This window comes from Sorex fumeus, unplaced genomic scaffold (assembly GCF_029834395.1).
Source record: "Sorex fumeus unplaced genomic scaffold, SorFum_2.1 ptg000122l, whole genome shotgun sequence".
In the NCBI taxonomy this organism is placed as follows: domain Eukaryota; kingdom Metazoa; phylum Chordata; class Mammalia; order Eulipotyphla; family Soricidae; genus Sorex; species Sorex fumeus.
The window spans coordinates 58442682-58468345 of NW_026606179.1; positions in this window are offsets into that span (position 1 = coordinate 58442682).

Here is a 25664-nt window from a genome sequence, read left to right on the forward strand (position 1 = left end):
TGGCTCAGGTGCTCCCCCTAACAGACTGGCACATGGTATCTGTGTGGTGCATGTGTGTACCTGTGTGGTGAATGAATGTGCCTGTGATAGGCTGTGTTCTGTTCTGTGTGCATATACGTGAACTGTGCTCTGTGTGGCCTATGTGGGATGCACGTGATGGTGTTTTTGTTGTGTAAGTATATATGGAATGTGTATGTGTGAATGGATGTGTGAACGTGTGGTTTGTGTGGTAGTTGTGTGTGTATGGTTGTGGTGTATGTGACGTGGGTGTGGTAGGTGGAATGCGAATGCCTGTGGTATGTGTATGTGATTTATGTTGTCGGCACGTGTGATATGTAGTATGTGGTATATGGTGTGTGTGCATATATGACGTGTGCTATGAATGTGTGCTGTGTTTGTTGTGTGTGGCACATAGCATACCGGGCACGTGTTTCAGAGCTCTGGCTGAGAGTTGGGGAGTTTCTGGGTTTCATTTGTACCAGCAGGAACTCTGGACTGCAAGGTGACACACTGCTATTCTGATATCGCATGCAGGCTGGGGTTTGGGGGTTCTGGGTGCAGACTTGGGACTTGGGGAGCCTGGAGGTCCCAGGGCACTACTCCTGCTGGCCGTCTCCTAAGGCTTTTTGGGGAGGTATCACTTGGGGCTGTCACCATCAGGTCCATCCCCTTCGAGGGAAGTGAGGCGGGCTGTGTGACATGCTAAGTTTTCCAGTGACAAGTGTCAGACACAAGCCTGGAACGGCTGCCTGAGCACGCACGCACTTGTCACCTCAGCACGTTGGGGGGTTGTCCTGAGCTCTGGCCCCCCTGCGTGCCACCTGCTTCTCCTTCACGCAGCAAAGGAGGACCCCGACTTGGACAGTTTGGGGCTGCCAGGTTGTCCCCCAGGGTCAGCTGGCCGGGACCCAGCCCAGGCCTGGAAAGGTCACCTGTCCAGCTGATACTCTTTCTCCTCTTGGCCTGTCTTGGCCCTGGCTTCCGACCTGACAAGCAGAATGGGGACACTGGGTATCTGGGACCCCCCCCACCCCAGATTGGTTCTCAGTGGGGAGCAGCCCCTGCTGGGATGAGGGGAAGAGCGAATGGACCCACAGAGTCCTGCCAGGAGCCAGGGTGGCCACACCCTCGACTCAGTGCCAGAGGGCACGGGGCCAGCCCCAGGTCAGCGCGACACTGGGCAGAGACTCTCCTTACCTGCGCCTGTCACACTGGGCTGTCAGCGGAGCCCGGCAGGTGCTCGCAGTGACAGCGTGTTCCTGGGTATTTTGGTTCTTGGGGAGGTTGATGGGGAGTGAGGAGGCCTCATGGCACAGGTGGGGGTGGGGGTGCTGTGATCTGAAAGGCCCTAGGTAGGGTCGGGACTCTGCCCTCTCCACAGAGGGGCTCTGGGCAGCATGTGATCTTCTGCAGGCCTGGAACTTGGAGAAGGGCGTGAGACAGGCCTGGGAGTGACACTCGGTGCCCAGAGCTGGGGACTGTGCTCCTGCAAGAGACAGCAGTGGCCTTCTCAGCCGAGCGTTTCTCTCTTGAGAAGGCAACTGATAAATGAGTAACCTGCACCCAAGGCCACTCAGATCAGGAAGGTGGAGCAGGCAGACAGACAGACAGACCTTTCCACTGTCCCCTGGAGCAGGCGACTCCACTCCACGTCTCTGCCTCTGGAAAAGTCCCTGTGCATCACAGGAGAAGCAGCTCGATGCCACCTCTTGCATCCCACTGACACCCCCAGGATATTCCCAGATGTTGCTGAGTGCCAGGGAGTGGGTGAGACTCCTTGGGTCAGGCCAGGAACCAGGTGGTGCAGTGGGGAGAAGCGGAGCCTTCATAGGGAGGGCGCTGAGACCCTACCCCCCACCCCCGGTGGGGAGGGACAGCACTAAGGTCAAAGGAAAGAGTGGGCAGAGGGGGGTGAGAGCAGCCTTCTCGGATGCCAGCAGATCGCCACAAACTGGACACAATGCCAGTGGGGGACCAGGAGGCGGACAGTGGGGAGGGTGTCTGCCTGGCTCATGCCCGGCCCAGGTGTCACTTAGCACCCCTAAGCATGATCCCCTAAGCCTCACTGGGTGCAGCTGGAGAAGGCCCCGCTCTGCCAGGGCTGGGTATCCCCAACATGGGTATTCCCAACCCTGCAGGCCCTGAGCAGCGCCACACTCTCGGGCCCTTGCACTGAACTCAGGGCCTTGGGGGCCGAGAATCGCTGGTGGGGTCCCCAAGTCTCCTGAACACTGCTTGAGAGCACCCTCAATGCCAAGTCACAGAGAAAGGTTTCAAATTTGGGGGTTAGGAGATAGACACAGCTGTCACCCTCATAGTGATGCAGGACTTACTCCAGGTAACACAGGATAACCCCCAAATGAAGCAGGGTGTCACCCTCATACTTAGTGATGCAGAATGTACCCCAGGTAACCCAAGGTAACCCCCCAATGAAGCAGGGGTGGTGGTGGTGGGAGATGGCCTCATGGGTGCAAGCCCGGCCCCTCCAACTGCACGGGCCTCCCCAGAGCTCCCAACAGTGGACCTTGGCCTCTCTCGCTTTCTATCGGGTGGGATTGGGATGGTCCAAGAGAACAAGGCTTCAGGTGCCATGTGATCGGTCTGGCACCGCCTTTTGAATTATGTGGAACGCCGCCCGTACAGGGTCAAGGAGATGAGAGGAGTATGGAGGGCAGCAGGCAGCAGAGACCAGGTACCTGTGTCCACACACAGGCTGCGGGAGGGGGGGGAGGAAGAGGCCTAAGGTGGGGGCAGACAGAGCCGGGCTGTGCATAGCTGCTGAAGGGCCGGTGCTCAGTCCCCTGCAGGAGAGGGAGTTGGAGCTGGAGGGGTGGGCGCTATGGCCTGCACCCACCAGGGAAAGTTCAGGCCAGCACAACAGGTAGAGGAACGTCAGGTGTTTCTAACATGGGAAGACAAAGCAGAGGGAAAACCCCCCAGACATTGCTGGTGTGTAAGAAATCCAAATAAACAGTGGTAGATGGGGAACAAGATAGAATGCAGAGGGGTCAGAGAGACAGCACAGTGGCTAGGGCACCGGCCTTGCACATGGCCAACCCGGGTTCAATCCCGGGGACCACATATGGTCCCCCCCAAGCACTTCCAGCAGTGAGCACAGAGCCAGAAGTAAACCCTGAGCACCGCCGGGTATGGGCCAACACCCCAGTACCAGGAGAGGAATGGGGGGAGAGACAGAGACAGGGAAGAGAGAGAGAAAAAGGGAGGGAGAGAGAGGGATGAAGAGAGAGGGAGGAGGGAGAGAGGAAGGGAGGGAGGGAGGAGAGGCATTTGGGAAATAGTTGTTTCATAACATTTTAAAACCAAAGTTGGCTTGAATAGAAAAGATTTCTCCTTCCTTGATAAGATTACTTCCCCCCCCCCCCCCCCCCGCTCCCCTCAACCATTTCAACAGTGCTGAAATAATCTTTACTTCAGGACAGTTAATCCAAAGTCTATCTTCCTGAAGGCTCGTTATTAAAAACGCCTGCGAGCTTGGCACTGCCTTGGAGCAGACTCCCCAATATTTCACAACCTTTCCTCCTGGAAAACGCATCCCGCCTTCTTAAAATAGAATCCGGTTTCTGGCTGGAGAAGGCGGGCGGGGAGTTGAGTTCACTGCACAGAGAAGGCCCAGGAACCAGACTGGGGCCTCGCCCCAGAGCCCGAGAGGAGGAGGACAGCGGGCGGATCAATGACCCAGGGGGCAGGGGCATGGACAGAGGGGAGGCTGGACGAGGCAGGTGTGGACTGGCCACGCAGCGTGACTTCAGCCCCACGGAGCGCGGGGCTGAGCAGACAGGAACAGAAACTCAGGTGGGGCTTGTCGCCAAGGACAAGTTGTTTCTGATTTCTGGGGGACAATGGTTGCAAAACAGCGCTGGAGAGAAACGCCCCCAAACTATCCCCTGCTGCCCACCGGGTGCAAGAAGAATCAGAGCCTGTCCACTGTCCCGGCCCCCAGCAAAGTTGCAGGGCGGGGGGACCGGACATGTGGACACGAGGTTCCACATTGATGGTTTAGGTGCCTTCGTGGGAGATGAGGTCTCTTCTGAAGGAAGCATCCTTGGACTCCAAGTATGACTCCAGAATGCTCTTTTCCACCATTGATGTTTATACAGTCAAGACACCCCATTCTCCTCTCCTTAGAGCAGAGAGCTCCCACATAAACGGTCTCCACACACACACACACACACACACACACACACACACACACACACACACTCAGATATACTCAGTCACCCTCAAACATTCACACACACGCACACACACATACACCCTCACACTATACTCAGTCACTCTCATGCACCGTCACACCCCGACCCCTTCTCTCTCCACACAGACACCCCATTTCTACACTCAGTGCTCATGGGATGTTATGCAGTGCTGGGGACCAACCCGGGGTGGCCGCATGCAGCTGCAATGAACCCCGCGTCCGGGAGGCTTTGGGGCCACTGCTTCTCAGCCAGGCAGCTCTGGGGCCCTCGCTGGGGACAGTGAAGGCCTGGGTGTGATTTTCCAGCAGGGGCTGTTCCCCCCACATCTGTGTTCCGCCCGGGCTGCAGCTAAGCCCCTAGGTCGGGCCTTGGCGAGCCGGGCGCCTCTCACAGAGATCTGAGGCTCCCGCCCCGGGGACTGACCTGTCCCCTGCCCCAACAACTCCCCCAGCTCTGCCCTGGCCTACACCAACGGGACTCTTGAGGCCAGCCACCAGCAGTGCTCTTGGCCACTGAGGAGGGACTCAGCATGTGGCCAGTTTGTGGCAGTGTCGCCTACGCACCCACCCGCAGCACTCCCGGGGGCAGGAGGGACTGCGGCGCTGTTCTGAGCACACAGCTGCCTCATGGACAGCACCGGGCCTCCCAGCCAGGTGTGACCAGCACAGCCAAAGCTGCTTCTCAGGTGCCCAAGGCCAAAGGGGAGTCGAGCGGGTTAGACGACCCCGGGGGCTGGGGACCAGAGACCCCACGGCCAGGATTAGCTGCTGGGTCAGGCTGGGGGTCATGGGACCCTGAGGGGTGAGGGCAGAGATGCCCCCCACCACCCCTGCTGCTCCCACTGGCCCTCATCCCAAGCTGTGATTATTTTTAATTTCGATGACGTGCGTTCGGGGGAAGGAGGCCCAGCTGGGCCCATGGCTGTCCAGCTGGCTGCCACTGGATGTCTCCGGGCAACGCAACCGACCCAGTGGGGGTGGGGGGTGGGGACATCAGTGACACAGAGGGAGGTGAGCTGCTCCCCAAATCTGCACCAGCCATGTGACCTTCCTGTGAGGGTGTGAGGAGTTAGGGAGCCCACGGAGACGCAGGCATGGGCCGGGCATGCAGGAGGGACCGGAGGGGCTATGGCTGATGTTCTTCAGATCAGGCGACCCCGTTCTTAGGGGAAGGGGATGGGCGAGGCCTCTGGGGTGAGTGGCACCTCCCCAACCCAAGTGGAAACGCCACGAACAGCATCAATGTGGCCTCAGCAGTGGCCTGGCAGGGCGACGGATTGGAGCCCAAGAAGGTTTCTGGATTGTTTTGTTTTGTCGAGGGAGACTTGGAGGAGAGGGGGGTGTGGCCGCGGGAAGCACCCAGAGTTCCCACCATGTCCCCAGGACCCCACTGCCACGTGCTCCCCCTCCAGCAGGCTGCAGGAGGTGGCCTCAGGCCATTGTCTTGCTCCACAACGAAGTCAGGAGGGATTCACGGGGTGGCACTCGTGAGCACAAGCTTAGCAGAAGTTTCCGGGAGCACTGGGGAGTCTCTCTGATGGGGTGGGGGGAATGTTTCGGGGTGCCAGCTCCTGGAGAGTCTGTGAAGGTGGGGAATGGCCTCACACAGAGATGCCACCAGGGGGTTCAGGGCCCTCCTCACACATGGGCTGCGGGAAGTACAGGTCCCTCGCGGAGGGACAAGGCCAGCCACAGCTTCTGTGTTCGGGTGCCTCCAGCCCGGGAGGGGGTTCAGGTAGCCTTCAGCCACCCACTTCAACTTCTGCTCAGGAATCAGTGCTCCGAAGCAAAGGCACCCACGCCCCAGGCCCCCGGGCCTTCTCCGCATAGTGGAGACGCTGATACTTAGGGGCCAGGGTGGAGGCGGGCGGCCGGGACCTTTGTCAGCCGGCTGTCTGGCATGTGGGGTCACTGGTGATGGGGAGAACCTTTGCTCGGGGCAGAGACGATCATGAAACAGAGAAGGGCATGGTGGTGGAGAGGGAGAATGTGCTCCCGGACAGGGGCCGTAAGTGTAAGGGTGTGGGGGACACTGTTAACTGACCCCCAGCTCCTAGACACCCCACTGGTGCCTCAGAGTCTGGGGGCCTGTCCCTGGCCTCCTCTGGCTGCCCCAGCCCCGGGCAAGGCCAACCCCCGGGTCCAGAATCCCCCTCCCCAGTCCTGCCCACCTTCCTCCCCCTTCCGTCTCATGTCTTGGCTCCCTGCATGGGCTCCCCCGAGGCACGGCGCCGAGTCTGGGCCCCCCACGCATTCCCAGGCATCCTGAGCTGGTGCTTCCCTGCGCTGGGTTTCAGCCACGGAGCTCAAAGCAAGAAGGGCACGGGATGGAACATCTCCCCAGCATCCCCGTCACATCGAAGCCTCGTGCAAAGGTTCCCTGGAGCCTGTGTTCTTGTCCTCTGCAGGGCGGAAAGGGCGACGCCAGGCTGGGGCTCTTTCATGAGATCAGGCACGACGACCCCAGGTAAGCCGTCTGCTCCCCTTCTCAAAAAAGACATGCACCCACTGGACCAAAGATTTCTGCAGGGAGAATTGGGGGTGGGGGCCAAGCAGAGCCCCACCGTGGAAGGTGAGAGGTCAAGCATGGCCTTTTGTGCCCATGGACCAAGCATTTCTGGCAAATCTCAGAGATGAGGTGCGGGAGAGGCTCTGGGGCATCTGGAGCTGGTGCGGGCAGGGCCCCCCCCAGAGGGGAGATTCTTCCAGAGGGTGGGCTGGCACCGCTCACACCGGGAGGCTGCCATGTGACCCCCTTCTCAACTCTGGACTCAGGGCCAGCACGCAGCCTGCTGGAAAGCGACCAGGCCCTGAGCATGTCCATCACAGATCTGGGCAGCATTGGGGCACCTGAGAATGGTCCCAGCCGGCACCTCCTTCACGGGAAGGACCAGAGGCCCAAACCGTCTTTCAGAGTCTGAGGGTTCTGGCTACGGCAGCACCAAAGCTCATCTCGGTCCCGAGGCCCTGGGTCTCCTCCTTAGAGGCACAGCACTGCCCCCCGACCTCAGATTCCCCGCTGGGGTGCACCTGGGAAGCATGAAGGGTCACGGGGAAGAGCAGGAGCCTCAGTAACGTCCAGCTTCCTGCCAGAGAGCGGCCCGGGCCAGGGCTGAAGTTTGATTAGTGGCAAGAACACTGCAGCTTAACCTCTCACATTTACCACAGTGCCCCGATCGAATTACTGATCTCTATCTGGGAGAGCCGGGCTCCCCGGCTGCCCGACGAGCCCCACGGCTCCAGGAGCTGTCAGTCTCTGTCACTGTCTTTGCACAATGGAGTCCATAGCTATTTTTAAAGGACTGTGTCACCTTTCAAGAGAAATGGCATAAGCATGGAAGATTGACTGTGTGTGTGTGTGTGTGTGTGTGTGTGTGTGTGTGTGTGTGTGTGTGTGAGATGGGGGTGGAGGAAGGAGAAAGGTAGTTTCACGGAACTGGAGAAACCCTAGAGTTGGTAGGGCACTTGCCTCGCATGAGGCTGACCTGGGTTCGATCACGGGCATCCCAGATGGTCCCCCCAAGCACCACCAGAAGTAATTCCTGAGGGCTAAGCTAGAAGGAGCCTCTGAGTATTGTTGGGTGTAGCCCCCCAAATAGAAAAAAAAAACAAAACAAAAAGAAGAGTAAAAGATGATTTTATATGTGTCTCATTTCTCAAGGTGAAGTTGGGGGCTTCAGTCCCTCTATAAGCCAAACTTGCTCAGATATTTTTTTTATCTTAGGGAGGAAAGGAAGAAATAGGAAGAAAAAAATTAAAATAATCACCACTGATAGAAAGGGAAGGAGAGTGATCGAAGGGACTATCCACACAATCTCAGCCCCCTCCCGACTTCTGAAAGGTGGGCTGGATAAACCAGACATCTATTTCACCATCGTCAGAACGGTGCTGACCTCACCGCAGAGAAATCTCCACGAGCATCATAGTTAACCCAGGTCAGTGTTCAGATGGGCGCCTGAAATATTCATTGTACAGGGTCCAGAAACATGGGCTTCTTTTTTTTTTCTTTTTTTGGTGGTGTGTGTTGCGGGGGAACACCCAGCGAGGCTCAGGGCTTACTCTTGGCTCTGCACTCAGAAATTACTCCATCCATTGCTTGGGGACCATATGGGATGCTGGAGATTGAACCTGGGCCAGCCACATGCAAGGCAAATGCCCTACCCGCTGTGCTGTCACTCCAGCTCCCCCGTCCTCTTCCCTTCTCTAAACTGAAACAACCGTTCTGCTGAATTCTCACTGATTTCTTGAGTGGAAATTTTTGTCTGGAGGTTTTCATGGCGTTCCTTTAGAGCAAGTGTTTGGCTCAGCACTCAGCGCGTGGAATGCTCTCAGCTCTTTATTAGTCAGCGTTAGACACAGTCTTGGAGGAAATAGAGTTTGAGTTTGGGGGATGAGCTGGGGACGTAAACAAGCAGGGAGAGCTGGGCGAGAAGCAGCAGGATGCTGGGGGAGGCTTGTCAACGGCAGATGAGCGAGGGAGTCAGAAACAGTAAGATGAGAAGAGCCATTAGTGAAACCGTAGACCGCATGCCTTTACGTTGGGCTCTTTAAAGAAAGTGATGCATGACGGGTGTGGCGAATGTCCTGGGAACACACGGGTCTCCATTCCCACCCTGCCCAAGCCACCGCCTCGTCTTACTTATGACATCTGTGAGCGGGTATGCCGCCTCCAGTATGCCTGCAGTTAAAGCACAGTGTTTGTTCTAGGTAGCGGTGTCCATTATTTTTATGAGTCCCCGCTTAAACGGTCTCTTATGATGAACCAACCAACAATGATCCGCTGGGAAGCACATTGGCAAATTCTTTCCAACTTCAAGAACTGCTCCCACGCCGCCTTCCATTGCCACCTGATAGAGATTCCACAAAGGAAGTGGACATACAGAGAGACCGGGGGCGGGGGGCAGGGGGAGAGGTGTGGGGCACAGCGGAGTTGACATCAGTATTCATTGAGAAATCACTAAAAGTCTTCCTAACACAAGACCAGACACAACTGATGCAAAGATGGACAACTGAGGGCCAGTGTGGATTTCTCTGCCCTTGTGGATCTTGAGAGCAGTTGAAGGCACCTAGAAAATACTTGTGATGCAGAGATCCTGGGCCTGAGCTGGAGGCCTGGCCAAGCACTTGAGTGCCCAAGTGGTTGGTAGCTTGGCTGGGGTAGTTTGCGAGGGCACGACTTCAACATCGAGAGGAGACCAGAGAGGAGGGTTGAGTTGGCCGACTAGGAGTTCTGTAGAGAGAAGGGTCTCGGTGCTAGGGAACAGAAAGGATGGATGCCCCGATGGTAAAAGTGTTGGGGGCATGGGGGTGGGCTCAGGAGAATTCGGAGTTGAAGGCCACTGTGTTGAGGGCCCCAGGGAGCAAATATCTGATGGCGCTGGGAAGTTGGGTGACAGCAGATCACACGAGGCCCCACCTGTCCTATGCCACAGAGTCAGGTGTCTGGGAGGAGACAAGCACATTTTCAACACAGCAGCTGCCCATCTTGGGCACGTCTAAAAATGAACCTGAGGATGTGGAGGAATGCGCGGAGGGAAGAACATCGGCCTGGGCAGGAGGAGTGATGAGTGACTCCTTGGACACAGAGGGAGAATGGGCCGTTGGCTCCATCCTGAGGACAGCCCCCTCACGTGTCACTCCCCCGCGGGTCAAGGGAAGAGGTTCAGTGGGGCAGGGGGATTCCAGAGTGTCAGTGAGCTCCTACATGGGGGTCACTGGAGAGGGACGAGCTTCAGAGACGGAAATGAAGAAGAGTCTCCTGGATACCCGGGGACCATGCGTCTCGGACATACATCCAATAGGGAGGAAAGCTCCCAGGCGAGGTGCAGAGAATCACAAAAACACAAAGTTCAGCCAGGGGGACGCTGGGCAGCGCCACAGTCCAGAGTCCCTGACTGGACACGCTGCTCTGGGAGTGATTCTCAGACACTGGACTAAAGCACAGTTTAATGTGATCACGGGCAAAGAGGACCCTGTCCCACTACCCACAGGCTCTCCCCCACGAGGCCTTGAGGCCCAAAGCATCACACGCATAAGGGGAAAGAGAATCCCAGTGTCAAAGCTTCTCTCTGCACACTGAAGGGCCCAACCCCAGCCCTTTCTCCAGCAAGTGGAACTGCCTCGTCCACGCCCTCGGGCTCGGGCTCGGGCTCGGCCTCACGCTCCACAGAACACTCCTTTGGGGCACCATTGCCAGTGGTGGTTTCAGATTTCTCTGTATGCGTTTACTGAGTTTCCCACCAGGAAGGGGAGTTCTAGAATTTGGAGATAATTTGAGACCCACATAGGCCACATGTTTATTCCTGAACATTCAGAGCCCGACACGATGCTTGGGGTGAAGGGCAGTGCTGTAGGATTGGGGGGAGAAAATTAGGCTGGGAGGGTGGTCTTGTCATCACGCTCTGGGGGTGGGACTCTGCTTTTCCTCCTAGAAGTGTTCTAGCTGACAGATTCTGCTGCAAGGGGGGGAGGGGGGAGATGCCTGATGTCGTGGGTTATCTCCTCTGCCTCACGGACACCATGAGATTCCCTAGGATTATTTTCTCTGTCTCCTGGTGCCTCTGTCTCTCCAGATGCCATTGAGCTACACTAGCACGCGACAGGGACAAATGGAGACGTTACTGGCGCCTGCTCGAGCAAATCGACGATTAACGGGAAGTCAAGTGATCAAGTGTCTCCTGGTGCCTGAGAGAGAGGGCCACTGTCTTCCCACACTCAGAGCACTGCGGGACCCTTCTGCAGGATGGTGGGGGGACACTCCTGCCCCAACCAGGACGTGGCTGGGAGCCCAGGTTTTGCAGCCAGACTCTCGGCTGCATCATCTACTTCCCAAGTAAGATAGCAGGGGCGTTAATGTGAACAGGATCTGGACATGGCGAGTGTCCGGTGACGGGTCAGTGGCAAGCTGGAAAAGGAGGAGGTGGTAGTAGAGGGCTGGACTGTGTGAATTCTCGTCTGGGTACAGACCAGCCTCCTCATCAAAACAACTTAGCCCCTAGGTGGATGAGCCACGCATTCACTCCTCCCCCAAAATGGACGACGCATGGGCCTTCACCGCCCCCCACGACACCCACTCTGTCACTAATGCATCATCCACTTGTGACCTCAGAACCTATCAAGCAGCCCAGGTGGGCCAACCAGTGACAAGTGTCCGTCCATCTGGCCATCCTGTTGGCACAAAGACCAGCGCATCACCACCACCACCGCCCCGCCCCCCCCCCCCCCCCCCCGGGGCCACGGCACAGGGGGAACTCAGCACGACTCCAACAGGGTGATCAGGAGTGTGGCTTTTACATCTGAGTCAGGAAGCCACGGCCAGAGAGACTGGGGCTTGCTTTGAAGATGGGAAGTCCATGCAGGCGTCCTCAGCAGCCACAGTGACCAGGGAACCCTTCACCGCCCTCCGTGCTCGTGTTCAGTATATGGTGGGCACGGGTGCTGCAAACCAGCACAGAGGTAGCAGAAAAGTGAGGGTGAGCCCAAGTTTCTGTTCCTTCTTGTCCTTCCCACCCCCCGAGAGCCTGAGGAAGAGTTGGAAGAGTCGGGGCAAGAGCAGCTGAAGCCCTGGGGTGACTCAGGAGCCACTGGCCACTGTCACAGTGAGAAGGAAGCCAGTGCTACACAGGTACCAACAGGATGATGCGGGGTTAACTACGTGCTCCCGCATTGATGTTTAAAAAGGGGATGAGTGATTTACAGGCGAACCTGGAACGCAAGCGAATCATTTTAAAGTGCAATTTTTCATTACTGACATGACATTACACAGCAAATTGAAAGTAAAAACAAACAACCTCCAAGACAATTTAAGGAGACCATGGAAATAAGGTGTGTGTGTGTGTGTGTGTGTGTGTGTGTGTGTGTGTCTGAGTTCCACACTTTCCTTCCTTTTTAAAAATAAAATTAAACCCACATTCCCACTTGGGGCCCCACACATTTAGAAGAAGCTCTTCTGGTCCAAATACTCAGGCGATTACTTGCTGTTTCCATCTTTAAAAACATTTTTTTTTATCTGTTTTGACTAAGATAAACATTTGGCCTCATCACTTTGGGGAATGGAGTGAAACTGCCTTTAGAAAAGTAACAGGCTAGGAAATAACGTCCGTGTCCAGATGGAGACAGCCCACTCCGAGACTGTCCCGAACGGGGAATTTTCACAAACACCAAGTGGAAAACCGTGGTTCCACAAAAGGAACTGCACACCAGCCTTGGACCTGCCAGATTCAACGAGGTCACTCTCTCTGCACTCAAGGAGTCAAGTTCAAGTTCAAGGAAATGATAAGGACGATGGTAAGAGTCGGAATCCCAGGGGACCTCCCGGGAGAACAGGAGCAGTTGCCTGCCCTGCAGAGAGCGCAGGCCTGAGGTCAGCCCCCACCCCTCCCCCCCACCACACACACACTGCCCCAGGCCCCAGACCAACCCTGCCCTGCAGTGACCTGTCCTCTCTGGGCCTCAGCCGGGCCCAGGCTGCCTGTGATCACTGCTGCTGGGCTCACAGTCGTCCTGAACTGGCCACTGTTTCTCCTCCCCACATCTCTTCTGACAGAGGCACGGAGGGTAGCGCCACCCCAGAAAAGAGGAGAGAGGAAGAGGAGGAAGGAAAAGGGGGGCTAAGGAAGAAAGAAGAAAGGAAGGAAAAAGGAAAGAAGGAAGGAAGGAAGGAAGGAAGGAAGGAAGGAAGGGAAGGATGAATGGAATCGAGGGAGAGAGGGAAGAAGGAAGGAAGGAAGGAAGGAAGGAAGGAAGGGAAGGATGAATGGAATCGAGGGAGAGAGGGAAGAAGGAAGGAAGGAAGGAAGGAAGGAAGGAAGGAAGGAAGGAAGGAAAGGAAGGAAGGAAGGATGGATGGGAGTGAGGGAGAAAGGGAAGAAGGAAGGAAGGAAGGAAGGAAAGGAAGGAAGGAAGGAAGGAAGGAAGGAAGGAAGGACGGACATGGAAGTGGGGAAGAAAAAACCTTTTTGTTCAAAAACATCCAATTTTTTTTTAAAGCTGTGATCAATAAATGATTTATTAATTTTATTTACTTATCCCTCTGTATTTATGTACAATCAGCACGTTACACTTATTATACACATGCTGCATTTCTGGTTTGTAAATAATTTTCTTTTTTAACTCTTTTTTTTTTTCCCTTTATTTTATTTTATTTTTTTTAAAGTTGTAGATTTACAATTTTTTGTGCTTTGGTTTCAATTATACAATGATCAGATACCCATCCCTCCACCAGTGCCCATTTTCCACCACCATGGATAATATCCCTCCCACCCTCATCCCCCCATCCCCCCGTCTCTGTGGCAGGGCAATCCCCTGTGTTCTCTCTCTCCTTTTGGGTGTTGTGGTCTGCAAAAGAGGCATTGAGTGGCAAACATGTTCAGTCCATAGTCTACTTTCGACATGCATCTCCCCTCCTGGGAGGATCCTCCAAACATCCTTTATTTGGTGCTCCCTTCTCTATCTGAATAGCCCTTTCCTCTAGGATACCCGGCTGGCCTCTAAGTTATGGAGTAATCCTCCTGGTGCTGATCTCAGCTATTCTTGGGTATTAATCTCATACTTTGTTACTTTATATCCCCCAGATGAATGCAATCTTTCTATGTCTATCCCTCTCTTTCTGACTCATTTCGCTTAGCATGATACTTTCCATATTGTACCACTTGTATGTAAATTTCATGACTTCATCTTTTCTAACAGCTACATAGTACTCCATTGTGTAGATGTACCAAAGTTTCTTTAACCAGTCATCTGTTCTTGGGCATTCAGGTTTCTTCCAGTTTCTGGCTATTGTAAAGAGGGCTGCAATGAACAAACAAGTGCAGATGTCACTTCGACTATACATTTTTGCCTCTCTGGGATATATTCCCAGGAGTGGTATTGCTGGGTCAAATGGGAGCTCAATTTCTAATTTTTTGAGAATCGTCCATACTGTTTTCCAGAAGGGCTGAACCAGTGGACATTCCCACCAACAGTGAAGGAGTGTCCCTTTCTCGCCACATCCACGCCAGCATCGGTTGCTTTTGTTCTTTTGAATGTGGGCCAGTCTCTGAGGTGTGAGATGGTATCTCATTGTGGTTTTGATCTGCATCTCCCTGATGATTAATGATGTAGAGCATTTTCTCATGTGCGTTTTTGCCATTCGGATTTCTTCTTTGAGAAAGTTTCTGTTCATTTCATTGCCCCATTTTTGAAAACATCCAATTTTAAGTAAGCGCTTCCTCCTTGATCACTGGCAACCCTGCGCACTGTCAGTCTGAGCGTGCTCTGTGGGGAGCCTGCAGGAGCCCTGGGCAGCAGACTAGAGGCGACCTTTCACTCGGGGCTGTCCAGGCTGAGCGAGGACCCCCACAGACATGGAGGGTTCTGGGCCACGGGAGCCTCTGGCTCATCGTCCCTTTCTGCCATGGAACCAGCCTGCGTGAGAAGCAAGGACAGGCCTGCCCAAATGGGCAGTGCCCCCAGCAGCCGGGGTGGAGGCCGCTTCCTCATGGTGGGTAGGTCTGTGTGTGTCCCCTGTGGACGCAGCACAGGAGCGGGGGGGACTGTCCTGCCCCTTCTCCCTCCCAGACGCTTGGAGTCCAGTGGAGGCTGTGGACGGCCTAACCCAGACCACCAGCGTCCAGTGACCTTGCTAGGCAGTGTGGCCACCCTCACTGCATGCACGTGTGCCGAACACACAAGGGCACCCCGTTTCCCAGGCATTGCAGGACCCCGGGCTGCCCGGCCCTGAGAGAGAGGCCAGGGGGGATTCCAGGGAGCCAACCCCGGGGAACTTTCTGGAGTGTGAGCTACTCTCAATCAGTGCTCTCAACCAGGGGCCCCCGGCTTCTGAGAGCCCATGAGACACATTTTTTCTTTACGCATTTTCCCTTTCTTTACCGTGTGTTTAAGGGCGTTGTGGGGAGGGCCACCGCGGCTGGTGGCCACCCTCGGGGCAGCACTGAAGGGCCAGTGCTGGGTCTAAGGGCTTTTATTTTTCTTGATTTATTTACTTCCGGGCCATCCCCAGAAGTTCTCAGGGCTCACTCTTGGCTCTGTGCTCAGGGACCACTCCTGGTGGACTTGGGAGAAACATACAGTCCTGGTGTATGGTCAGCCAGGGACACACAGAGGCCATTTCTGGTTGAGAGGAGGCCCTGGGGGTCCCAGAGGCTGGGGCTATTTAAAGGGGCAACAGCCTCTCTCCCTGATGCTCATCTCCTGAGGACTGGGGTAGGTGTGTGTGTGTGTGGGGGGGGTTGAGGTTATAGGTTTCCTCCGCTTCAACATGCCCTTCTGTCCCCTCACACCACCCGGTGACTCCTGTGTCCATCACTTGCCTATCTCCAGGCTCATGCCAGCCACCACATCTGTGACCCCAATTTCCTGCATCCCATTTTTCCATGGGGAACATCACACCTTTTTTTTTTTTGATCACACCCAGCGATGCACAGGGGTTACTCCTGGCTCTGCAATCAGGTGTTACTCCTGGCGGTGTTCAGGGGACCCTATGGGATGCTGGGAATCGAACCCCAGGTCAGCTGCATGCAAGGCAAATGCCCTACCCGCTGTGCTATCACTCCAGCCCTGGGCCATCACACCTTTTTAAAATGAAACCTTCACTGTATGGGGACCATAATGCCCAAAACAGGGAAGGGGAGAAAGAGGCATGGGGGAGTGGGAGTGAGAGAGGGGTCCCAGAGAGACAGAGAGGAGAGGGAGGGAGAGAGAGGTAGTGAGGGAGGGAAGGAGAGAGAGAGAGAGAGAAGAGAGAGAGAGAGAGAGAGAGAGAGAGAGCGAGAGAGAGAGAAAGTGCCTCCCACAGAGGAGGAGTGGTGGGAGAGGGAAACTGGGGACATTGGTGGTGGAGGGACGGGTGATGGAACATTGTATCACTGAAGCCCAACCATGAACAGCTCTGTAAATGTGTATCACTGTGTATTCAGTTGGGGAAAAAAGGGAAAAACAAAACAAAACAAAACAGAATACCTCTACTAAAGGAACATTATCGTACAACATGCCAGGTCAGGGATGCGTCACTGCAAGTCCTCCGTGGACACCACAGTGAATTCACCAGTGTGTGCTCGCCCTTCCCCTCCCAAGGACCCCTCTCTCCTTCCCCTCCCAGGGACCCCTCTCTCCTTCCTCTCATCCCCTTCCTGCTTTCCAGTGGTCTCTCGCTGGTTCTGCCGGACGCCTGTGCTTATTGCCTTTCCCCTAGGAACCCAGCCTGACGACGGTGACGGTGATGGTGACGGTGACAGTGACGGGGCGTCTTATCTGCCTTCCTCCCCCACTCACACCAGCGGGGAGAGTGTCCGTGCATAGTAGCGGCTCAGGAAATGCTGCCTGAACGCATGAATTCCCCCTCTCTCATTTAATCCTCATTATCAACCCTTCGCAGCCTTACAAATGAGGCAACGAGAGCTCAGAGAAGTTAATTGCCTAAAGTTTCACAGCTAATAAGTAGGGGAAGTTCATTCATGAATCCCTCCTTGTAATACTTTTTTTTTTTTGCACCAGCCACCACCATGCTGAGACCACTCTCCGCACACATGAAGGTACTGGCAGAGGGACAAAGCCACACGGGTTCCGGGGCCGAGACCTCCAAGCCTACTCGGATTGGAGTCGAGCATCTTCCACCCAGATCCTCCAAATTCCAGTAGGCGGGGGTCACACCCACCACCTGGCCCCCTGGCACCGTGTAATCCCATCAGTGGCCAAGACTCAGAGACTATAAAATCCAGATCCCGGAACCGCGCGGCCGGTTTTTTTTTTTATGACATCTTATTGTCTCATTCCTACTTTGGACAAACTTGCAGGCTATCGAATGTAGCCTGCCCACATGGCAGACTCTGGCAAACTCCCCGTGGCGTACCCAATATGCCAAATACCAGTAACAATGATGGGTCTCATTCTCCTAAAGAGCCTTGAATATAATCTCAGGGCTAGGATGAAAGAGACGTTACTGGGGCCTGCTTGAGGCAATCGAATAACACATTTTCTCCTGGTTGGGCTCCAGGTGACAGGCATGGACAAGACAAGATCCCTTTCTGCAGGAAACAAGGAGTGAGGTTCAAGCGTCTCGTCCCAAGACTGAAGTTTTAGGACTGCCCCCCCCCCCGCCCCCCGCTGCCGTGGTCACAGCTGCCTCGAGGAGAGTGAGTTCTGCTCCTGACGCAGGCGGTGCTGCCCTACCACAGACCCTGGAGGCCGAGGCCAGTTCTCGCCAGGTCTCGATTATGGGTGTGCTTACAAGAGTCTCCTCACTGCCACGTCCGAGGATCCTGGCCTGTCCTTTAAGGATGCTTCAATCCTCAACGTGAGAGTTTGTGTAGGTGGCAGGGACATTATGTAGAGCAGTTCCAAGCCTGGTCGGGGGCCAGGTGACAAACCTCTGTTGGCCTGTCTGCCCCTGTGATGGGGCTGAGAGTGGGGACACAGGGGGACCCTGGCTCGTCTCAAGTGGCAAAGACTCTGGGCATGAGCAGTTGCTGTGCCCGGGGCCCAGAGGGCATGTAGCCGTCACTTGAAAGGGAAGTGCTGGGCCCTCAGACCCTCCTGGGGCCCCTCCTGACCCACTCACAGCCTTTGCTAGAAATGGTTGGAGTGACTCAGTGCAGAGACCAAAATAAACGCTGATCAACTGAACTCACCCACGTGGCGAGATTCTGGGTCGGCTGGAGAAGACAGAGTCAAATCTCTCTCTCTCTCTCTCTCTCTCTCTCTCTCTCTCTCTCTCTCTCTCTCTCTCTCTCCCTAAAGTTTCCTCCCCGGGGGCTCTGGGAGCAGGGTAGTCCCCTGCAGAAGCATACTTGGTACATTTTCAAGGTGGGAGAAGGGTGGCATTTTCAAGGTGACTTTCCCTCTAGGCTGGAACTGCGGGAGGAGAGGGAAGGGGAGAGGACTTTGAGTCCATCCTTGGGCTGAGGTTAGGGACTGTCTGCTGATCATTACTGCGGGCAAGGAGGGACACGTAGCAAACTGGGGCTAGGTACCCGAGGCCCTAGAGAGACCCCAACTCTGGAATATTTAGGATACTGGGTGACTTAAAGGCATGATGCTTCTGGGCACTCAGAGACTCAGTTGCGCTTCTGGGTCATGCTGGGTCATGTTGTTCCGTGACTCGTTTTGTGGGACCAAACTCTTGTGAGCGTGGACCAAGGCTACCCTCTCTGGAGAGAACAGGGGAGGGACACTGGAGAATGGTCAGCCAGGGGGCACACGCAGGGCTTCTGCCCCAGCCTCGGAGCGAGCGGGCTTCCTCCTGTGCTCCTTCCTCTTACTTTAACACCCGCACTCCAGCCAGTTCTTCCGGTGAAGCCCTGAGCTTGACCGGGACATTCTAGAATGTCCTGGAAAGTAAAAAGCCCCCCTTTGGTACAAACCATATCATCTCAGTTCTGCTTTGGGGCAGGGATTGGGGCTCGAGATGGAAACATCTGAAATACGGTGGTGAGACGGTGTAATGGTGGTGGGATTGGTGTTTGAATATGAAATGTAATCAAATATGGTGAATTATATTATAAAAATATTTTTTTTTAAAAAAAAAAGCTCCCCTTTAGAAAATGAAAGTAAGAACCAGTGTGTGGTTCTAGAGAGGAAAAGTAAACCTGCTTCTTGTGTAAGGGTGAGTTTGAATCCTACCGATGGTAGATTATTTATCTCTCTTCCTACTCCCCCGATCCCCACCAAAAAAGGTAATTGCTCTCATGTGTGGTCTGCCTTTCTTTTTTCTTCTTTTGCAAAGTCTGTATGAGAGTCCCTGTTTTCATTGTCGACCCTCACCATCCCGCCTGGACGACAAAAATATACTCTAGAAGTCCCCCTCAAAAAATGTCCTGACCCTGCGACAGGCTGTCTTCACGGGGGCACCTCGGAGGCGAGCAGGTTGGATCTCCCTCCCCGCCCCAAGCAGAATCCCAGCAGCCAAAAATCTCCAGAACCCAGCCACAGCCATGCTCAAGGCAGCTCTCCACGCGCTCAGATGAGTCTCACCCTGAGGAGACCAGCAGAAAAACCCAGGTACGCGGGACTTGTGATCGAGATCTCCAAACTTGCTCAGATCAGGACTGGGCCTCCTTCCCCCAGCTCCTCAGATTTCCAGTAGCTTGGCAGCCACATCCACAAGCTGCCCCCGGCGCCATGTAACCTCATCAATGGCCAAGACCCAGAGACTAAACCCAAGTTCCCGAAAGAGAGTGAAGCACTCACGACTGAAGCAACCTCTTATACTCTAGCCCACTTTCATACCAAAAGTAGCACACTTTTGTTTGGTTTTAACACACAGGCTTGCATTCTCTTATATATGGGCTTAAATGGCTCCAGAATGAAATACAATTACCCCTCACACACTTCCCTCTTATTGTGGTGGGAAGGTGCTTGGTGGTGGGATTGGTGTTTGAATATTATCTGTAATGAACTACTGTGAACTACTTTATGAAGTGTATAAAAATTGGAAAAAATATAAAAAATATATAATAAAAATAAATAGAAGCCCCCTCAATTGCATTCTGCCCCCTCCCTCCTCCCTGTAAGTCAGTCCCTGGTGTAACCTGACTGACCTTTCTTCAACACATCCACTAAGTCACACTCCCAGAAAACCCTTCAAAGACTCCCCATCTGTTCTGGCGTGGGGGCTGGCTGCTGGGGGACAATCTACCTGCACAACCAGTGGTTTGAAAACAACCTTCAGCTCTTAGTTAGTGGACCAGGACTCAGCAGGGCACTGCTGGGCGGTTTTCCGCTTCCCAGAGTGGACGAAGGTCGCTCTGTGGTATTTGGTTGGAGGAGACTGGTCTGGCGGGTCTGAGGCGGCCTCACTCAATGCTTTCCATGCATTGGTGGTACTGATGAGACCGCTGGCTGCCTGCCATCACTCCAGTGTGGAGAGACTTGCGGGGGGCGGGGGGTCGTATTTTTTTCCTACCCAGTGTCTTAGGGCCCCCAGAGTAGTTTTCAAGACAAGAACTCCAAAGACTACCTCTTCCCGGAGGCCACCACAGATGGCTCCTGCCACCCTGGCCTGCCCAGTGGAGCCAACAGGAGGACCCAGATTCCACCTGTCAATGAAATGAGTGTCTAGGAACAGGGGTCCATCATTAATGGTCAGAAACACACTCAGAAAGACAGCTATTCTCCTTGGCTGGCTGCCCTGGCTCTCAGAGTCCCACCTCGGGCTGCAGAGGACCACCCTTCTCTTCCCCACATGCCCCCAGCAACGCTGCCTCCTCCCCTGTTATGGAACCCACGAACTGTGCCTCTCACCCTCTTGCCGTCGGCTGCTCCCCGCCTGGAAGGCCCCTTCCCGGGCACTTCCCCGGCCTGCTTCTCATCATCTTCAGTTCTTAGTGCCCGTCTCCTCCTTGTGCTCACTTCTGCCTCCACCTATTCTTCCAGCAAAGCCCTGAGCTTGGCCCACCATCAAAGTATGGAATGTTCTGGAAGGTAAAAAGCACCCCCTCCCCGCTACAAAATGAAAGTAAACCAGTGTGTGGTTCTAGAGAGAGAAAAATAAATAAATCTGCTTTTTGAATCAGGGCGGGTTTGAGTTCTACCGGTGGTAGGTTATTTACCTCCCTTCCTACCCCCCGCCCAAAGAAAAAAGGTCACTGCTCTCATCTGTTGATGTAGATAGGCAGCAACCGCTCACCTCAGAGCGTTGCCTAAGAAAATTGCAGAGTTAGGCTAGAGAAGGGACCGGCATGACAATAATAGTTGGGAATGATCACTCTGGACAAGAACTGAGTGTTGGAAATAGATAACTTTTCAGTTTCTGTGTTGCAAACCATAATGCAGGGGGGGTGGTGGTGGTAGCTGAGGGAGGGAAGGAGATGGAGAGAGAAAAGAGAGAAGAAAAGTGTTTGCCACAGAGGTAGACAGTGGGATGGGGGACAGAGGGAAACTGGGGACATTGGTGGTGGGAATGTACACTGGTGAAGGGGTGAAGGGAGGAAATGAGGGGAGTTGGAATATATATATATATATATATATATATATATATATATTTGTTTTTTGGGGGTCAACCTGGCGATAGACAGGAGTTACTCTTGGCTCATGCACTCAGGTATTACTCTTGGCAGTGCTCAGGGGACCATATGGGATGCCGGGAATCGAACCCGGATTGGCCACGTGCAAGGCAAATGCCCTCCCCACTGTGCTATTGCTCTAGCCTGGGGAGTTGGAATATTATAAGACTGAAGTCCAAGCATGAACAACCTTGTAACTATGTATCTCATGGTGGTTCAATAAAAGAAGAAAGGAAAAAAAAGAAAGAAAGGAATAAAGAAAGGAAGAAGGAAGGAAGGAAGGAAGGAAGGAAAGAAAGAAAGAAGGAAAGAAAGAAAGAAAGAAAGAAAGAAAGAAAGAAAGAAAGAAAGAAAGATCGCAGATTGCACATGTGAGCAATGTAGTAACTGACTGGATATGGTAACGGTTTCAAGAAGATATCTGTGGAAAGAAAAGGCTTAGTTCCCTTCCCAGGGCTAGGCCGAGTGCAGGCTACAGTTTTCTGGTCCCCGACGTTTTGCTGTTGCTGTACCTAATTTGAGGTTGGTCATCTCAAATCTCAGCTAGCCCGAGTCGGGAAATTTGATGCCCCCCCATTCCTCGTAGACATGGTGAGACAGGAGAGCTCTGAGTAAACAAGCCGAGAAACTGGAGGGCCAAACAGGACCGGCAAGAAAGGATTTTTTTTTTAAATAATAGATGTTAAAAAACAAATCCAAACAAGAGAAATATCCCCACCGAATAAGGATAAGTGTAATGCCCATCATGCACCGTGATATATGTCCGCCCTGAGACCAGCTCGACAAAAGGCCAAATTTTCTTAAAAGCATGTTAAAATATTAATAGATCTCTGAAGCGGTTTCCTTGCAACTGTTGCCAGTCTTCAGAAAGGTTACATCAGACTGGAAAGTAGTAGGGCCGATGCTGTAATGTCTTAGCCATAGTGACCTATGGGGCCCCCCTCAGAACCCGCTTCTCAGGGGGGGCTGTGGTCTGGCGGGCAACCCCCGGCTGGCTCCATCTGTGTGAATCAGAACGAGAGAGACATTTCGCGTTTGACCTCAGGAGCTGTGATTCACTCCCTCTGGCAGGTTGGCGACCCCTTACGTGACCTACAAAGTTCTATTTGGTTTTGGTGCACCTTCTCTCATTGGCTCTTCCCCGGTACCTCCACCCCCTGCCTCCCGCCTCCACCCAAGATTTCCTCTGCAGACTCTCAGACTCACCGAGTCCCCCCTACCACAGGCTGGCCAACCTACCCCCACCTCTTTCTAGAACCTTCTTTCCTTCCCGTTTAACTCCCTTAATGGTCATCTCCTCTGCTCTGCTGGGACTTCCTATCCCCCTGCTCCCAGCCTTCCACGGGCCTGTCTGTCAGACTTCCGGATCGCCTTGGCTGTTCCCCCACGGGGACGGCAAAGGGACAGTTCTAAAGGGGCAGGAACCAATAAACAGAGCAAGGAACCAAGAGTGCCCTGGGTGGGTGTTCTGGATTTGTTCATTCATTCAGTTGCGAGAACGCCACGTGTCTCACCATGACCTGAGGACTGGGAGGTCGGCGGCGGCAACGTTTCTTGCTAACCTGACTGACTTGCTTTACCAAGGGAACGCTCAGTCTGCTGCCCATGGAAGGCACGAGGAGCTCAGAGACCCAAAGGCAACTTGTTGGCGCTGTCTCTGTCGGGCCCATCTTTGTTTCTCATCCACCAGTTACCCAACTCTGCCAATCCTCAACCCCTTTGGAATTGGTGGGGCCCTTCTCCACCCCCCACCCCCACTGCCCATACTCAAAGTTGCAGAGTCCTCCTTGTACCTCCTTCTCTCCCACTCTGAGGCACCAGAGTGGACAGGACACTGCTGGCTTTCCCTCCATGACCTCACGGCTTGCTCATGCTTCTTGGGCCTCAACATACACATGCATTTGGTCTGCTACATTTCCCTCCCGAATCTCGGCCATTGCCAACTGCCAGTTATCCTTTCTCCCGTGATCCCTGGTAATACTTCTAAGGTACGGCACCTCCCTTCCATGAGAACTGTTGGATGAAGCCATTGCTGGGTGGTTATGGGGATAGAGGGCCATTGGCGACCTCTCTGAAGAGACAGGGTTGTGACTGATGGCAGAGACAGGGGATGGGAGGTCTTTTATGGGGGTAAAAGGCAGTGACAGAGATGAAAATATAAGGAACCAGCCCATGAAATGCAGGCTTCTGGCCTTCAAATGGATGCGAGAAGTCCCCTGGGTACTGAGGTCAGGCTGTAGAGTTTGTGCCTCAAGATACTTGCATTGTGTTTGATTCCTCAGAACATGGTGCAGAAGTGGGGCAGACTCTGGACTTGGGGAGTGTCTGGGGAGGAACGGACACTCAAAAGTTAGAAGACATTGTCCTGATGTGACCTCCAGGAACATTTTCTTGAGAACTGACCTCTACCAGCAAGAGTTTAGAGAGCCCAAGTGGAACAGAAATTTCCCAGGGCGGACGGCTGGGGATGAGAGTCACATGTCTTGTGGCCAAGAAGTCCTGGGTTTGATCCCTGGCACTGAGGAGCTCCCCAAGCAGTGCCAGTGTGGTCCTTGTGGCCCTGGGCAGCAGTCGGGTCTGGTGCATCCACCAGACTATCTGATCATCTGATTCACCCTGAGATAGAATCTCTCCTCTGCAGTGAGAATCCATGGTCTTGTTCTCCACTCTCTGGCCAGGGCACCTGACTTTGGCAGCTGAGATGCATCCCGTCATCAGCCCGGTACCAAGATGGAGACATAAATGAGCTTCCTCTGGTTTACATGTGCTCAGCCTCTACCTGCCTGGATGTTTGGACAAATCCCCGGGTTACTGCACTGCCCCGTGATTCTAGACTCCTTACCCCAAAGTAACGGTAGGAAACACAAAATCATGGCAGCGGCATAAAGGATTTCATATATGACAAGGCACATGGGCAGACTCAGAAGAAACCAAGTATCAGATCAAAGATGCATTAGAAATATGGTCCAGAGACAAATCCCCCAGCATGGAAAACTTGATCAATGCTCTGGTTCATGGCTGGTCTTCTGAGAAACTTGCCAACTCGTCAACTTCCTTCAAAGACCTGATACCGCATGGAGTGAGAGTAGGAGCAATCATTACTTGAAGTAACACTGGGCCGGAATGGTGGCGGGGGACAGAGAAAGAGAAATGTTATTTGTTCACCTGTAGTAGGATTGGAGTTTGCTAGTTTGAGTTGACTCCATTAAGTTTTACTACGTCTGTTTCTTCCTTTTAGACCCCCTGCCCCCATTCTATTTTTGTTTCTTATGCTATGTTTTGTACAGGGAAGTGTCTATCCTGATTGAAATTTCTTGAATTTTTCTTGGGTTTTGCCTTTGATAAACATAGATTTAAATACGATTCATTTTAAACTTATATACTGTTTTATTTTCCCCACTGGAAAACTTACTGCCCAGTGACCCCTTAAGAGAATCTGCTATAGAAACATAGATTTTCGATGTTAACATAGATTTCTCAAAATCCCTGTGCAATGACATTTGTCATGGGGACAAGAATAGTTGGCAGGTGGGGGAGTGCCTTACCACAAAGAGCTCCATGTTGGAGCACTAGACAGCAATGCAAACAGACACCCAAGAACTACATTCGAGTTGAGTCCTTTGGATGGACGGCTTGCAAAGGTACAAAAGTCGGAAGTCAGTGGGGGAAAAGTAACTTACTTAGGATTTTGTTATTATAAAATTCAAACCAGGCAAAACCAGGCTGTGGTGTTTTTTAATCTGGAGCATGGAAGGTCCATTCGGCCCCATTAACATTCATTGAATTGTTCGCTTACAATTTGGGCACTTTTCCGTATGTAGGTTACACTTCAATAACAATTTTAATGAAAAAGTAACTGCATTATCCTAGGCAGTGATGAGCAGAATGAAGAATAAATCTCTCTCTTCCGCCCATGAGAAATGACCATGGTCTCATCCTCCAAGATTTCTTGCATCTCTGTTGTTGTGCCGACATCTCTGTTCTACTCATTCCAGTTTCTGCACGCTAGCACATCAAATGAGTCTTTACTAATTAGTTATCCCTCCTTGCTGAGCAGTCAAGTGACTGTTATTGGTATTATAAATACTACCATGACAAACAACTTCTTTCCCCCCCCCCCCCCCACCCCGAGGAATCTTCTGGATTGACATTATTGCTTCAACTCAGAGCGTTGGGTATGGACTTACTGGGTCATCAGGTAGACATTTTTAGATGCTATTCATCAAGAGTCGATACCTGTTTTAATTTAGATTTGGGTAAAAATAAAATGGGGCCTCTTCTCAGGCTGACTGCCCTGGCTTTGTCCCATGGAATAGATATTTCTCCTGGTGAGGGGCATAAGCTTTTAAAAATCAGACTATGCTTGTGACATAGTTAAATGATCGGTCATGATTGTGAGATAATTTGAGGAGCGTCTGTGGGTCACGGATGCTGGCATGGAAACTTCCCAGCTC